The 11,920-nt window shown below is 43.1% G+C and overlaps 1 protein-coding gene across 1 annotated transcript in view; it reads left to right on the top strand.

The window, feature by feature from the left end:
* Positions 1-9,013: 9,013 nt before the first annotated feature.
* The window catches only part of BBIP1 (BBSome interacting protein 1), a 139,310-nt gene continuing 136,403 nt past the window's right edge, over positions 9,014-11,920 (top strand). Inside the window, exon 1 of the mRNA XM_054728642.1 lies at positions 9,014-9,025. The gene's annotated coding sequence lies outside the window, so the exon portion shown is untranslated. The remainder of the gene's footprint in view (positions 9,026-11,920) is intronic.

Here is an 11,920-nt window from a genome sequence, read left to right as displayed (position 1 = left end):
CATCCCCCATAATATTGTGAGTCAACTCCTAATATGAAGGCCAAGATGTCCCAAGATTGAAAGAAGATGATAGATGATAGATAGGTAGATAGATTGGTAGGTAGGTAGATAGATAGGTAGGTAGATAGATAGATAGATGATAGATAGATAGCCTATGGGTTCTGTTTCTCTGGAGAACCCTGACTAATACAACTTGACTTTGAATCCATGTATCTGTCACCAATGCAAGAACTCATAACAATGCTACCCATTCTTAAGACATAATGTCAATGAAAGATCTTTTTTTTTTTCTAAAAGTCAAATATCTTCAAGTTCTAGGATGTCCACAGTTTTGTTGTTGTTTTATGTCTGTTCTTTACTTTTCCCAGTTTCCAAAACTCAGGCATAAAACATTTTGATCATACTGGCTGTCCTAAAGCCTATGTTAGGACCCACAGTTTCTCATCCATTGGTAATAACTTCCAAGTTCTCTGTGAGTCCCAAGTTCCTGATAAAATGAGGGCCTCCCATTTAATTTGTTCAAAGGAAGCACATAATGGTGGAAGAAAAGATGAAATACTGCCCTTTGCAACAATATGGATGGACCTTGAGAACATCGTGCTAAGGGAAATAAATCAGACAGAAAAAGTTAAGAACCATATGTTTTCACTCATATGTGGGATATAAAACTGAAAGCAACAAATGAACAAACAAGAAAAACAAACAAACAAAAACTCATTGCCCAAGGGAAGGGGGGTGGGAGAAGGAAGTAAAGGGCAAAGGGGGTCAAATATGTGGTGACAGGAGATGATTTGACTTTGGGTGATGGGCACACAATGCAATATATTGATCATGTATCATAGAAATGTACACTTGAAATCTATGTCTTATTAACCCATGTCGCCCCAATAAATTTAATTTAAAACTTTAACAACAAAAAAAGAAAAGCATAGTTGATAACATTGGAGTAATCATTAAAAAAAAAGAATGTACATAATGGGAAATAAAATACTGAGATGAGGAGGCAAGTTGGCTATGGGGTAAGTGATTAAAGATCTCAAACAACATAAAATTATGGAAGAGCACGAAAAACAATGCCCATTCAGCCACCTCTAGGCTCAAAGACCTATAATCAGACCCATCAATCTCCCTCCTCACCACCAGTGAGGTGCCAGTGTAACAAGGACCTAGCAACCCAGTCTCTTCCTTGTTGCATTGGTGGCAGAGGGAGAAAAATAGGGATTAGAAAACACTCAGGAAATAAATCAGGAAGAAAGCCCAGCTTATTGCCTGGGTCTCAGGTACAATGGGAGAGAACAAGATGAAAAAACTTTCATCTCAGCCAGAGCCTCCCAAAGAGGTTCCTCCAGCTGAGATCACCTTTGAGCCCTCAATGGTGGGAATCTATGAGTCATGAATATATCTGGTCCTTCTAAGAGAACCTATTTCTGGACTCTCCCACTCCTTAGGTTGTGTGCTTACTAGCAATTGGATAATGCTGTACCTTCTTTAAAATACCTCAAAAAAAGCAACTGACTCTGCAGAGTGCTTCACAATGCTCATGTTTGATCTCATTCTCTTTTTTCTATGACCCATGTGACAAGTTCTAGCCAATGAGTTATAAGTATAAAGGATGTGTCATTTCCAGGCCAGAACATTGTATGGCTATGTAGGATGTTCCAAAGTTATCTTTCCCTCTGCTTCCCCCACACAGTCCAAGTCTCAGAAAGAGGAGATGTGGGGACAGGTTCCCAGAAGACATGCTATGGACATGAGATGTTAGTTGCTACAGCCACTAAGATTCGGGAAGTTGTTTATTATTGCAATGAAACAGAGTCTTATCTTAAACGGTATAAGTAGTTAAAATTACCCCTTTTATGCTTCAAAGGTATATTCATGAACTAGATGAGCTAATGTGTATTGACCTTTCTGAACCATTCATGAATTGCAGGCCTTGATCAAATCCCTGTTGGGTTTGCTATTTCCAGTTTGAAGTGCCCTCACATTTAGAGTTCAACCTGATACACCTCCTCCACCATTATCACAGCTGGCCACTCATAAATACACTCACACATGTACAGATGAGCACACACAATATCACATACACACACACACACACACACACACACACACACACAACTGGCTCCATCTGATGGTGCCAGCTTAACAAGGACCTAGCAACCCAGTCTCTTCCTTGTTGCATTGGTTGAAAAGTCACGTCACAGAGCTACAGAAGGGATTGAACATAACAGCAGTGTCCAGAGAGAGAGTGGCCTCTTCCATTTATAACCATGTGGTCGAAGAGGGGAGAATACAACAGATGGGGCTTGGACTGCTAAATCAGGTAAAGCAAGACAAATTATAGGAATAGTGAGATGAGCCCCAGAGTCAGAGAAGAAAATAAAACAGTGGAACCCTGAACAAATTCCTAATCAGGAAAATCATCATTCTCAAATAGGCTCTCATCAGAACCCCAGCTAAAGCTTGCTAACATGCAGATGCCTGGGCCCCATCCCCGATGTCCAGAATCTGAGTCTCTAGAGACAGGAACAGAGAATTGTAACATGTTTACAAGCCTGCAGGAATTCTGATAATGAGCCAGATTGGTGATCCTCCAGATTACGTGAACTACGGAGCCCTTTCTAATTTTGAAATCTCATGGTCTACAAGACAGGAGTATAAGGAATCAGTGTTTCCAGATGTGAGGACAGGAGGGGGTCTGTGCTCAGGAGAGCCTGTGCTCTCTAGGCAGACTAATGTGAGGCTTTGATAAAAGTAAATGGTATAATTTTTAAATAAAGAATAAGAAAAATGGCCTCCTTGTGGCCAGGGTTAGACATGAGGGTGAACTTCCTGGCAATGATGTTTGGCAAACAGAAATGAAGCAAGTCTGCAGGTGATAAGGAGCCTGCATTCCTTCTATTAGCCATGTTCTGTATGTCAAGCCAGGGCCAGCTTCATGAGTATATGACCCATGTGGTCACAAAGGGACTCTCTCCCAGAGGAGCCCATACTTGGTTTCATGTTCTGTGGTTGCTATCATGAAGTCCTTAATAATTTTATCTTTGTGAGTTTTGTAAGTGATATCTGATGAGACATTGAGCATGCTTGTGAGCAAAGAGGATGTACCAGGCAGCAATAACACATGCAGGCTCAGGCCTTCAGGGATGGCAGGCCAGGGGGAGACCAGGATGCCACAGGGCCCTAAAGGGCATCTAGGGCTGGGACCTGAGCCCAGATGGGCAGCAGCAATGGCCACAGCAACGGGAGGTCAGCTTGCCCAAGCCCACCCCTGTTACATATGCATAAATATGTAATCTCTATCCTTGGTGCCAGGACAAGAACTACCGACTCATCCAATCAACTTTGTCAAGAAATTATTACAAAAATAAAAATTTATACATGGACAATGCAATCAAGCTTATCCAGGAATTATTGGGATTCCTCGCTGTAGAAACTCCAGCTTCAAAATCTTGCAAAGCAAATATCCACAGGCTTAAAAATAGAACTTGAATTTCAAGCCCGTGACTTTCAATAGAAAAGAGCACCATTTTGGTAGGAAACTTTAAGTGAACTAATTATTAGCAGCAAAGACACTCGTTAAATTAATTCTTCCTTGTATGAAGAAACACAATAGACTACATAGAGAAGCATTTTAACTTATATGCAAATCACAGAGACATTTCAGCTGCTTGCATTTATACAGGAAATGTCAGAGAAAATATTAAAATGCCATTATACAAATTTACATTTAAAATTAAATTCAAACCTACACAAAACTGATTTGTACAGAGGCTTAAATCTTTTTAGAAAAATCGTTAGGTGAGAATCATCAGCTTTAGACATACTGAAGTCGATATTTCAAAATATTTTTTTAGAAATTTACCCTAATGCTATTACAGCCAATAAGATACTAGTACACTTAACTCCAATAATAGTTGCATTAGCAGAAAGACCCTTCTCAAAATTAAATACTGTCAAAAATTATTTGCGATCTTACTTGCAGAGAGTAACTGATGCCACTTTCAGTTATAGCAACTGAAAATGAAATTGCTGAAACTAGACCACCAACTTACACCACACAATAATAAACTCAAAATGGATAAAAGACTTAAATGTGAGCTGTGAAACCATAAAAATCCTAGAAGAAACCATAGGCAACAAAATCGCAGACATCTCTTTTAGCAATATGTTTATAGATAGATCTCCTAAAGCAAAGGAAACTAAGGAGAAACTAAACCAATGGAACTACATCAAAATAAAAAGCTTCTGCACAGCAAAAGAAACCATCAACATAACGAAAAGAGAGCCCACTGTATGGAAGAACATATTTGGCAAGGATACATCTGATGAAGGGTTAATATCCAAAATATATAAGGAACTCATACAACTTAACAACAAAAAAAGATAAACAATCTAATTAAAAATAGGCAAAGGACCTAATTAGACACTTCTCCAAAAAGGACATTCAGATGGCCAAGAGAAAATGAAAAAATGCTCAAAGTCACTAATCATCTGCGAGATGCAAATCAAAACGACAATGAGATACTATCTCACACCTGTCAGAATGGCTACCATCAACAAATCAACAAATGACAAGTGCTGGCAAGAATGTGGAGAAAAGGAAACCCTAGTACACTGCTGGTGGGAATGCAGACTGGTGCAACCATTATGGAAAACAGTATGGAGTTTCCTAAAAAAAATCTATACTAATAAAAGGGTAATATGCTAATTAGACCGGACATCCTTCCAGACAAAGCCCTGGTGGTGGGGGCTGAGGCAGAGGCGGTTAGGGGTGACCAGGCCAGCAGAGGAGGGTGGTTAGGGGTGATCAGTCAGGCAGGGGAGCAGTTATGTACATCAGGCAGGCAGGCAGAGTGGTCAGGGGTGATCAGGCAGGCAGGCAGAGTGGTCAGGGGTGATCAGGCAGGCAGGTTAGCGGTTAGTAGCCAGCATTCCCGGATTGGAGAGGTTGCAGGCCAGGCTGAGGGACCCCCCCCCCACCCCATGCACAAATTTCATGCACCAGGCCTCTAGTTAAATATATATCTGCCATTTGACCCAGTGATCCCACTTCTAGGAATATATCCTAAGAAACCCAAAGTACCAATCAGAAAGAATGTATGCACCCCTATGTTCTTAGCAGCACAATTTACAATAGCTAAGATCTGGAAACAGCCCAAGAGCCCATCAGTAAATGAGTGGATAAGAAAGCTGTGGTACATTTATTCCATGCTTAAAGGGTAACTATTCTGAGGCCTTGCTGGAATTTTCAGGATGGGTCTGAGATCCTCATCTTGCCAAAGGTTTTGAGTGATTGCTTCAAGTACAAGAGAGCCCAGTATATTCTGTAACCCAGAGACCAGGAGCATTATAACAGCTATGTTCTCAGTGTCCACAGTCTTAGTTCTAGGGCATCCTTGACTTTGGGTTTCTACTTGTGGACTGAGGCCTTCATCTTCTGAAAGAGAAGGATCTGTATTTTAAGACCTTTACCCACTAATTCATGAGTATAACATTATATATACATATATATACATATATATTATATATAAGCCCTAAGCGTCCGAACAACTGAATGACCGGTCGACTGGTCACTATGATGTGCACTGACCATGAGGGGGCAGATGCTCAACATAGGAGCTGCCCCCTGATGGTCAGTGCGCTCCCACAGCCAACCTCCCCTAGCCAGCCGACCTCCCGCAGTCCCTCCCCCAGGCTGGCCAGCCCTGATCATCCTGATGGGGACTGGGCAAGATGCCCTGATTGGCCCCAATTGCCAGGCAGGCCGAGGGATCCCACTGATGCATGAATTCGTGCACCGGGCCTCTAGTCTTTAGATAAAAACAGAGCAGGGAGGGAAGAGAGCATCAAGTTTCTTTGAATTTAGGCCAGTGTTTCCAAATGCAATATACTCAACAGCCAATTTCCCTTGGTTTTGCAGATAAACAACATGATGACCTTTTATGTCAGAAAGGAGCTGTGAAATTTCCATTTCGTTGTAGAATTTTGGGTGGGAACCAAAGTTTTCTGTGTTTCTTCTCAAGTTGACAACGCACAAAATGGCTGAATAAATGCAAAGCATGAGATTCCTGTGGTCAATGCAGATGTTCAAACAAATGGTCTTGCCACTCATCCAAACGAAATATCACAAACACTCCCTTAGAAACTTTTCCATGCAGGAGTGGAAATTCCCCCTTCCCCTGTAATGTTGTATCTTTGGACTCCTGAGAAATGATGTCCAGTGACTGGGCAAAGTTATGGCAGGACATGCCTCCACTCTCCTTTCAGAAGGAACTGAGGTCATTTCCCCAAATGCCTTCTCAGGGTCAGGGAGCAGGATCAATCCCATCCCCCACCGTGGAGAAAAATGAAGCCATTGTCCATTCTCTACAGTTTTTAATCCACTTTCTCCTCTCTCATTAACCCCAAAGTTCCCTACGAATAAAATCATGTTTCCCAGGCCCCACCAGTCTGGGGACAAAACCCGGATGGCTTACGGTAAGAGTCATGTTCCCACCCTCCTTTAAAAAAAAAAATCTGCTACCCTCGCCAACTCTAAATTCGGGGGGGTTCTGATTATTCTTTTTACAGGGTTTCTTTAAATAACAACTCTTCAGGGTGAACTTAAAATAGAATTTGAGTTACAAAATGTTGGTTTACATGCACTCTTCCAAGACTAGGTCAAGAACATGCAATGAGGTCCACTCAATGATTTTGCTTTTAATCTCTCACAAAATATTTACTTCAACAATAAACTATTGAGGAGAAAGTATTTTTAAAGCCTTGGTTGTGTTCTGTTTAATTTGCTTTTAAAATAACCTTGACATAAAAGCTCCATGTCAGAGTTAAAAGTATGAGGGCACTCTCTTTACCAAACTGGGCGGGGCGGGGGGGGGGTGCAGAGAGAGAGAGAGAGAGAGAGAGAGAGAGACCTGGAGGATATGAGAAGAAATTGATAAAAGTGAAATTATGATCCTTGACATTTATTTCACCTCCATCATCAACATTCATTGCAAGCCCACTGGACCATAAAGCCTCTATGTTCCTGCCAGCACTAACACATTAGCAATGACTCGGGTGCTTTTGGAGGTACAATGTCCATCTATGGAACTGCCAGAGGGAAATGGACATTGGATTGGTAACAGGCACTTCTATGACCACGTGAGCTCCTCACAGCCAAGCCAGGAACAGTCCTTGGCCCCAGAGCAGCAATAGAGTATCTATTCGTTGGGTGAATGAGTGAATGTCCTTTCTAAAGAATGCACTATCTAGTTGCAGGTCTCACAAACATGGACAAATCCCACCTGGAATTTGGATTCAAAGAGCAACAGATGAATGGGTCAGATAAGAGCCATCACCTCAAAGGAAGGAGAGAGCTCAGAAGGTGTTTTAGAAGGGGGGTGAGGCTAAGAACTTCACCCATAGGCAATTCCAGACAGCAGACCTTCATTTGTTTCCATATCAGACTGAGGGGAGATGAAGATGGTACCTACAGGACCGCAGTGAGGCTAATGACATGGGTGACAGTACTTTATAGATGCCAAACAAATGCCTCTGCTGGTGGGAGTTGCCCTTAGCATTGTGATATCCTATTTCAGTATCCAAGTGTGGAACTGACTAAACATCCCCAGGTCTAGAAGCCACAACAAAATCATATGAAACTGCTCCCTTTGTCAAGAGCTGGGAAACTACACAGCATGGGAAACCGGCTTCAGAAGTAGCATTTCTGCGGCCTCACCCATGGTCAAAAGAGGAGGCCAACAGAAAGGAGCCTTGCCTCCCATCCATGGCTGAGCAAAGTGGGCTGCAAACAGAGCCAGGCTGCACCAGTGAGCCAGGCTGGTGACCGTGGCCTTCGAAGATCCAGGAATGGCTGGAGGATGAACCTTCTGAATGGGCTTTTTTTGAGGACTGGCTCCCTGTTCAAACCACAGAGTGACTCTGTTCTTAAATAATTCCCTTCTTTTTGCTTTAGTACCTAATAAATCATTTTGAATCATTTAAAAGGTACATGATGGGGAATGCAGACTGATGCAGCCACAGTAGAAAACAGTATGGAGTTTCCTCAAAAATTAAAAATGGAACTGCCTTGTGACCCAGCAATTCTACTTCTGGGCATTTATCTGAAGAAACCCAAACACTAATGAAAGAATATGCACCCCTATGTTCATTGCAGTGTTATTTATAATAGACAAGATCTGGAAATAACAAACGTGTTCATCAGTAGATGAGTAGATAAAACAGCTGTGGTACATTTACACAATGGAATGCTACTGGGGGGGAGGAAGAGGAGGAGGAGGAGGAGGAGGAGGAGGAGGAGGGGGAGGAGGGGGAAGGGAGGGGGAGGAGGAGGAGGAGGAGGAAATCTTACCTTTTGCAATAGCATGGGTGGACCTGGAGATTATTGAGATTATTGTGCTAAGTGAAATAAACCAGTCAGATGAAGACAAATACCATGATCTCACTTACATGTGGAATCTAATGAACAAAACAAAATAAACTGACCCACAAAATAGAAACAGAAGCATGGATACATGGAACAGACTGATAGTTGTCAAAGGAGAGATGGGTTAGGGGGCTGAATGACAGAGGTGAAGGAATTAAGAAAAAATATATATATGTGTACATACAGTATATATAAAACACATAGACACAAGACAACAGTGTGGTGATGGCTAGAGGAAACGAGGGTGGGGCAGGTGGAGGTGGGTGGGGAGGGGCTGGATGGGGACAGAAGTGGACTTTGCTTTGGGCAGTGGCACACAATTCAGTGTGCAGATGTTTTGTTGAGTTGTACACTTGAACCTGTGTGGTTTTATGGACCAGTGTCACCCCAATAAATTCAATGAAAAAAATAAATAAATAAAAGGCATATGAGGTTGTCATGCTACATACTAGCTGGGCACCCAAGCAAACAATCTATCATCAAAATTATCTCAAGTATGAGCTATATTGCCCAACATCATCCCTGCACTCTTTTTTAAGTATATTTTTATTGATTTCAGAGAGAAAGGGAAAGGGAGAGAGAGAGAGAGAAGCATCAGTGATGAGAAAGAATCATTGATCAGCTGCCTCCTGCACGTCCCACACTGGGGATCAAGCCTACAACCTGGACATGTGAACAGTGACCTCCTGGTTCATAGGTTGACACTCAACCACTGAGTCATGCCAGCCGGGTATCCCTGCACTCTTAAGTGTACTCATCATGCCAAAACCAGACCTCAACATGGGGACATGTAAAATATTCATATGTTAAACACACACACGATTCATTTTATACCTCGTTTAGTTTGCTCATTTGCTTACAATAACCAAGATGATAGTGGCCCATCCTTACCTGCTCCTATCACAATACAAGCCACACAAACTCACATTCAAAAGGCAAAAAGTTACTTCCTTTATGAGCAAAAATATTGGCTTATTTATTTCCGCACTCAGGATGTTTACTGGAGAGAGAGAGAGAGAGAGAGAGAGAGATCAGTTGCTTCTTGTATGCACCCCAGACTGGGGATCAAACCCACAACCTAGGTCTGTATCCTGACCAGGAATCGAACCCACCACCTTTTGTTGTACAAGAAGATGCTCCAACCAACCAAGCCACACAGCTAGAGTGGCTTGCTCTTTTAACTAGATATTTCGGAAACAGCTACTTTTCTTTTTTTCCTAGTCTTCTAGCATCTAGTTTCTATATTCTTTATGCCAAAAAAAATGTCATCTTTGCATAACAGGGCAAGTATTTGAGGGGGAAAAATATTTAATCTCTTCCAATGAAATTTTATCTGCCTGCCTAACTGCTGGCTGCCATTTATAAGGACTTAGTGCTATGTTATCTCCACCTTCCTGATAATATGTGAAAGTTCAGCCTCTGTGGGGACATAAAATCTTTGTATTTTAAAATGAGAAGAACCTGAGGGGTCCTCTGAGGCACTATTAAAAAGGATTAGCCATGCAGTCCCTTAGACAAGCTCATCGTGTGCCTTTAGAATGGAATTAAATTACGAAAATTAAATTCACATAGATACGCTCCCATTCCCAGGAGTATGCCCACCGTATATAATGAGGCAGACCTATAACATTATTTGGTTTACCTTGTGAGAGCTATAATGCAAAAGGATAGCAAACAAAATGAAGATACTGTGGCCATCTAGCCACTAAGAAACCTATAGTGGTTGTTGCGACCAAGGCTGCCCCCTCCCCGGGCTTTCTCACTGCTCTTCCTTCTCCCTGCGAAACCTTCTTCCCCGGGTGTCCAGTGGCTGACCTCACTTCATCCAGGTCTCTGTGCAAATGTTCTCAGAGAACGTTGCCCTGATCATTCCGGGGAAAGCAGGTCCCACCCACCCCATCCCAGCAGATTTCTTCATTCGTTATCAGCTGCCCCCACTACCGAGTAAGTCCATGAAGACAGGGATGGTTTCCAGTTTTTGTTCACTAGTGATACTCCTCGCTTCTAGAGCAGCGCCCGGCACATATAGGTCGATACTGAATGAATGAGGGAATGAAGGAACAGGCAAGCAAAGGAGCACTTGGCCGTGCCTCAGGTACATTCTGGAGGACGTTCAGAATCTCCTGTGGCCACACGTCTGTGACGGTCTCACGTGTGATGCTCTTGCCTCGTGAAGAGCTCTCTCCTTTGACAAGTACGTGCTAGACAGCTGTGGGCGCTGAACAGGCTGTGCAGTCCCTTTGGCCCCTTTTATTTTATCACAATAAATGATTAATCACCTTCCCTCCCTATTTCCTCTAAATAAATAAAAATAAATATTAAAACCCTGCTGTGCACCAGGCAATGCAAATGATCCAACAAGGGCTTTAGAATAACTAGGATGCAAGTGAGTAGCAAGAGAAAAATGGGAGCCAACCAGGGGCCACATAGTCAAGACAAATCAGGGTAGCCAGACCAGGATGGAGGCACGGGCATTCCAGGGAGAGGAAACAAAAGACACAGAGGTGTCAGAACAGCAGAAATGATTCAAGTGTCAGGGAAGGAATTGGCTAAAAGATCAAGAAGGGCAAGTACAGCCCAGCTCATGTGGCTCAGTGGTTGAGTGTTGACCTATGAACCAGGAGGTCATGGTTTGATTCCCAGTCAGGGTACATGCCCTGGTTACAAGCTCAGTTCCCAGTAGGGGCCATGCAGGAAGCAGCCAATTGATGATTCTCTCTTATCATTGATGTTTCTGTTTCCCTCTCCTTTCTTCTGTAAGGGCAAGAACAATAAAATGGCATTTGAGTCTTGTACAGGGTAGAAGACAATTTTTTTGTAAAGGTCTAGGCCCTGATTGCTTGTAGACCAACTACAAACTATTCTGCGATCATCCCTGCTGGTGTAGTGCATGTAGTGGACACCACAGTCCATCCTGGTAGTGGCTGCTGGCAGCCCTGTGGGAAGGCTGGACAGCTGACCCCCCCAGGCTGTGGGTAAGGGACAGGGTGCTGCCTGTGCAGCCAGACCTGAACACTGTGAGCTAAAGATAAGCCTCACCTGGCAGGCGCAAGGGACTCTCACAGCCATGAATCTGAGGAAACCTTGGTAGAGATCATCTGCCTGGTTTAATATTCTGGTCTGTGAGCAGAGAGGGGCTAGGATCTGATTCAGAGAGTCATTTGGTCTTCCAGGTTCCCTGCAGCTTATCTCTGGCCTGGACACCTCCAGCCTACCGTTTTATACCTGATTCACGAAGAAATCCACAGTCCTGCCATCCTTTCCATCATTTGCCCATTTTTCTGTTCCTTGCCCTCTCTGGCTCCCTAACACAAGAGCAGAGTTGGAGAGAGACTGCTCACACCGGACTCATTCCACCCTGACCAGTGCTTGCTGACCACCTCACCAAGTCTAAGGAGCCTTCGGGGACACCAGCACCAAGGAGACAAGGACACCAACTCTAAGGACTGAGGTCACCAATGTGTTCCCTGGAGCACTTCACGGATGAATGCA

The sequence above is a fragment of the Eptesicus fuscus genome, chromosome 17 (assembly GCF_027574615.1).
Source record: "Eptesicus fuscus isolate TK198812 chromosome 17, DD_ASM_mEF_20220401, whole genome shotgun sequence".
Classification (NCBI taxonomy): domain Eukaryota; kingdom Metazoa; phylum Chordata; class Mammalia; order Chiroptera; family Vespertilionidae; genus Eptesicus; species Eptesicus fuscus.
Note: the sequence above shows the minus strand (reverse complement) of the source record. Positions and strands in the feature narration are given on the sequence as shown.